General features: G+C 42.5%; 1 non-coding gene across 1 annotated transcript; it reads right to left on the bottom strand.

Annotated features, from left to right (window-relative positions):
* Positions 1-3989: 3989 nt before the first annotated feature.
* trnaa-ugc (transfer RNA alanine (anticodon UGC)) lies at positions 3990-4066 on the bottom strand. The gene has a single exon. It is a non-coding gene; the product is annotated as a tRNA-Ala (tRNA).
* Between the last annotated feature and the right edge of the window lie 1259 nt (positions 4067-5325).

Genomic DNA, 5325 nt, shown 5'->3' with positions numbered 1-5325 from the left:
GTCTGGTGTTTAATAAGGATCGGCGTCCCGTCAACGGGACAGATGTAAATCATGCAGCGTGTTATGTCAAGATCGCAGATTTAAGAGAAACAACAAATGTCGGTACATATAAGTGTCTTATATCAGCTAAAAGCTTAAATTCTTGTTAATATAACTGCACTGTCCAATTTACAGTAGCTATTACTGCGAGAAAAAAATGCCATGCTATTGTTTGAGGAGAGCTCCTAACAACAAAACACTTTTTTCACCGCGATAGGTTTGATAAATTCACCTCTGAAGGTGAAATGTGTACTTACATTATGAAATCTTGCTCTGATTTATCATCCAAAGGGTCCCAGAGATAACATGAAGTGTCGTTTTGTTAGATAAAATCCTTTTTCATATCCTAAAAAGGTCCATATAGCATGAACGATCGATTTTGTATTTCCACTCTTTCAATTTGCAAAGAAAGGAATCTCACCCTAAACGTTGTTTCACGAGTCAAATCACGTTCGTATGTATTCCTCAGAGATCCTAGAAGGTAACAAGACTTCACTATATCATTAGGGGTGTAGTATATCCTATAGGACACCATATTTGTTCAGAGAGCGACGCCTTCATGGCACGCCGATGACGCGGGCGGTCATCACTTGAACGACTGTATCTTTGTCAAATAAGCACCAATCGGGGTCAAACATAAAATGTAGCTACTAACCTTGTACGACAGCATGCCTTTTTATTTTGGACAAAAATTATAAGGATATTCAGGGTAATGAAGTTATGAAAACTGGTTGTTTGGCAAATGTTGAACTTATAATATGGCTACTAATACTTGGAAAGCTAAATCAAAGTCCAAGTATACAGATTTGAGAATATTCTTGCAGAAAAATGTAATATGAATGCGAATTTGTCCTTCACAATTTTCCCAAATGTACCTGGGTACCTGGGTACCTGGGGACCGTACATGGGGACACTAAAAGTCTTGTAGTTCACTCATACTTCAAGTTATCCATCTAAAACGTTGCACATACACTGCTGCCATCGTGTGGACACTATTGGAATTACAACCAGAGTGATGGCTAGAACTGCAATCTTTTTCTTGCATTTCAAATATGGTGGTAGAAAAAAAAATGTTGTTTTTTTCTTTGTATTTTCTTCTACCAGATCTATTGTGTTATATTCTCCTACATTCAATTCACATTTCCACAAACGTCAACGTGTTTCCTTTCAAATGGTACCAAGAATATGCATATCTTTGCTTCAGGGCCTGAGCTACAGGCAGTTAGATTTGGGTATGTCATTTAGGCGAAAATTTTAAAAAGGGGGCTATCGCTAAGAAGTTTAACACCTAACACCAGATGCCAGAGTGGCGAGGCACCACACTTTAACATGCTGAGAATGGAGTTGACTCACAGGAATCAAGACGGCAGCGTGTTTTGGGAATATATAAACACAGTGCTGCTACCACATGAATAATACCAGTCGTTTGTATTCCTTCTGGAGATGTTTCTCTCTCTTTTCTTCTCTCGTCCCCCGGAGAAGCTGGCTCCACTGAGAGCTGCCTGGGGAGGGATGATGGACTCCTCCCAGTAGCGGTGTGTGGGTAAAATCACTGGGGATGCCAAGCCAGAAAAAAAGCCATATTACAACATATATATGTGTTGTGATAATTGCATTTTGCTCTATAACCTGCTAGTTCATATGCTGTGCGACCGTGAAAGATATATGCCTAAGGCGGAAACAATAAGAAGACAGTGGCAGAATACATTTTGTTTCATCACAAAACCGGAGAGCAACCTCTGTCCGATGGAGTCCACAAAGCATATTGTATGTTACTAACAGTTACATGACCCACAGCATGGTCAAGACAGTTCATGTTACCGTCATTTTCGGACTACTGAACAACTATTGTTTTAGAACCATGGAGAGTAACTGCAATGGCGAAGTTAAACAGGAGCTGCCGCCACTATTCCAGCACCATTTCAACCCTAACACCATCAAATCACCTAGTCTAATAAAGTCACAACTAAAAGATACCAAAAACAATTTAGTCACATCAACGTACGCTAAATATGATGTGGCTGTCCATGGTTCTGATTTGTGTGTGTGCGTTCGTTCAAGTAGAAAAAACATGTTGACTCACCCTACTTATGGAAAACGCCAATGACATCCTCCTATCTTTCATGTTGAAGAAATGGTCTATGACTGTTATACAATACATGCTGTTATTTTTTGTTGCCCTAAGCTACCTGGCTAAAGTGTTTACCCGCTACCCTAACTTCCTTTCATGGGCTTAGCTAGTTAACATTAGCATTCTACATCTAGCTACATATTGAACTACCATCCTCTCAGTCCTGGGGCACAATATATTTTATGGTTGGATCAGAATCGCCAATATAACCATTGGCCAGTACTGAGAATTTAGTAAAACCACAAGTCCAAATCCCTATCTCCATGGCTGATTTAGGAAGGCCTATTTTAGCTAGCTAGCCACCGGACAACAACACAACGAGATGCAACAATTCAAGTTGTTTTTGTTGATGACGCGTTTCTCTGTGATAGGAGTGAAGCCAAATCCAAAACAGGACCATACACATTTGAGCTCACTCAGTTCAGCTCAAAACTGATTGGCTATTATTTTATTTAAAAAATTATCAAAGGAGGGCAAATTCTCGCTGGCTTCCCTTGCATTCAATGCAACGGCGGCAACAATGTCATATTATTTTTGACCAGACAGCATCATATAGATGGGTTTGGGCTACATATACAGACAGAGGAGTGCTGTTTCGCTTGCTAGGATGCTTTCTCTGGTGAGTTACATTCAGCCTCTTGCGAATTGAAGGAAAATTATGAAAACACAGAAAGACAAAAGATACATTATCTTATGTTATTTTCTTGGTGGCTTCCTTTCGCATCCATGAATACACGCCACTAGCTCATCCTGGGTACCAATGGAGAAGGGTGGCACCACCTGGGCTTCCAGCGTTTCTCTGGATCCCACAGGACCACAGACTGTATGGCAGGGACTGAGTTCTGGCTCGATTTACACCTACAAACACACACAGGCTGTTTTCAGACACAGCAAGACTGGAGGAGGGAGAGGAGATCACTTGGAGAGGGCCAGCTGGTGTGTTTGTGTGTATATCTACTCTGATATATGCAGAACGCTCCATGCAATTCCCAGTGAGTTTCCCTCTTTTCTCCTCTCTCCATCTCTCTCTATCTTTTTTCACATCCCTCTATCTACTCCCTCCTTCCATTCCTCTCAACCCCCCCCCCCCCCCCACGCTCACCCATCCCTCTCTCTCTTTCCACAGCTCCATGTCACTGAACCTATCTCAGTGAGTGCCTGAGGGGGCAGAGAGAGAGAGGAGAGAGAGCCCATTATCAGCCACATGACTAGCTGTGTTCCTGTGTCATGCCTTAGTTGTCTCACTGTCAACATACAGTTTGAGTAAGTCAACAGTGAAAAACATTCACTTACCATAGTCTATTTAACATCTAGACTAGAAAAGCTAAAATCGGCAACAGTTATGAATAAGATACATAGCGCCCACAATGGGGCAGAGGATCCTGCTTAGTTTAGAAAAAAAAGTTTGTTGGGAAAACAGCTAATGATTTATTTGCAGTTGAGCCATGCCACTGCAGATGTAATCTAGCATCTAATTAAGGACACTATTGTTTTAAGTGTTCCCCAAAGAGACAACATCGCTGTGCACTCCACTTCAACAAGCTATTTCTGTATGATGCTTACATAATCATGCTAGCATCCACTCTCCTATTGGCCTCCATCAAAGGCCTTATCTTATAGCTGTTATACCACCATTTTTGACACAAACACTTTACAGGGCTTGCTCAAGGACTTAGATCGTTTTTTTAGGTAAAAGAAAGGGATAGTGTGAGAAAAACATTTACATTTAAGTCATTTAGCAGACGCTCTTATCCAGAGCGACTTACAAATTGGAAAGTTCATACATATTCATCCTGGTCCCCCCGTGGGAATTGAACCCTGGTCCCCCCGTGGGAATTGAACCCACAACCCTGGCGTTGCAAGCGCCATGCTCTACCAACTGAGCCACACGGGACCACACGGGACCAAAAAGATGAATAAAGAGTTTTGCATGTGGAATAAAAGTATGTTGTGTTGTTTAAAAGTTGTATTACAATACATTATGCAGAGAAATGTAGCAGTAGATGAAATATTGTCACATAGTGCAGGACCTATAAAGGTCCCACAGGCTACAATCCGATTAAGTACAATTAGCAGGAATGGCATCTATAGGCTGTTTGAAATCAGAGACGTGTCATCTGGCTTTAATGAAACCCCTAGAGTCGATGTCCGCGCCCGCACAGAAATCTAATTAGCATAATACAAATATCCCTATAAAAATGTGTCAGTTTAAGCTACAAATATCTGTTTTTTGCATGGGCTGCATCTCAATCGGCATCCGCCGATGCGGTGAAAGGTGACAAAGCTACATTGGTGTTTGTCAGACCAAAATCAAATCAAATTTATTTATATAGCCCTTCTTACATCAGCTGATATCTCAAAGTGCTGTACAGAAACCCAGCTTAAAACCCCAAACAGCAAGCAATGCAGGTGTAGAAGCACGGTGGCTAGGAAAAACTCCCTAGAAAGGCCAAAACCTAGGAAGAAACCTAGAGAGGAACCAGGCTATGAGGGGTGGCCAGTCCTCTTCTGGCTGTGCCAGGTGGAGATTATAACAGAACATGACCAAGATGTTCAAATGTTCATAAATGACCAGCATGGTCAAATAATAATAATCACAGTAGTTGTCGAGGGTGCAACAAGTCAGCACCTCAGGAGTAAATGTCAGTTGGCTTTTCATAGCCGATCTTTAAGAGTATCTCTACCGCTCCTGCTGTCTCTATAGAGTTGAAAACAGCAGGTCAGGGACAGGTAGCACGTCCGGTGAACAGGTCAGGGTTCCATAGCCGCAGGCAGAACAGTTGAAACTGGAGCAGCAGCACGGCCAGGTGGACTGGGGACAGCAAGGAGTCATCATGCCAGGTAGTCCTGAGGCATGGTCCTAGGGCTCAGGTCCTCCGAGAGAGAGAAATAAAGAGAGAAAGAGAGAAAGAGAGAATTAGAGAGAGCATACTTAAATTCACACAGGACACCGGATAAGACAGGAGAAGTACTCCAGATGTAACAGACTGACCCTAGCCCCCCGACACATAAACTACTGCAGCATAAATACTGGAGGCTGAGACAGGAGGGGTCAGGAGACACTGTGGACCCATCCGATGATACCCCCGGACAGAGCCAAACAGGCAGGATATAACCCCGCCCACTTTGCCAAAGCACAGTCCCCACACCACTAG

This window comes from Salvelinus alpinus, chromosome 17, assembly GCF_045679555.1.
Source record: "Salvelinus alpinus chromosome 17, SLU_Salpinus.1, whole genome shotgun sequence".
NCBI lineage: Eukaryota > Metazoa > Chordata > Actinopteri > Salmoniformes > Salmonidae > Salvelinus > Salvelinus alpinus.
Note: the sequence above shows the minus strand (reverse complement) of the source record. Positions and strands in the feature narration are given on the sequence as shown.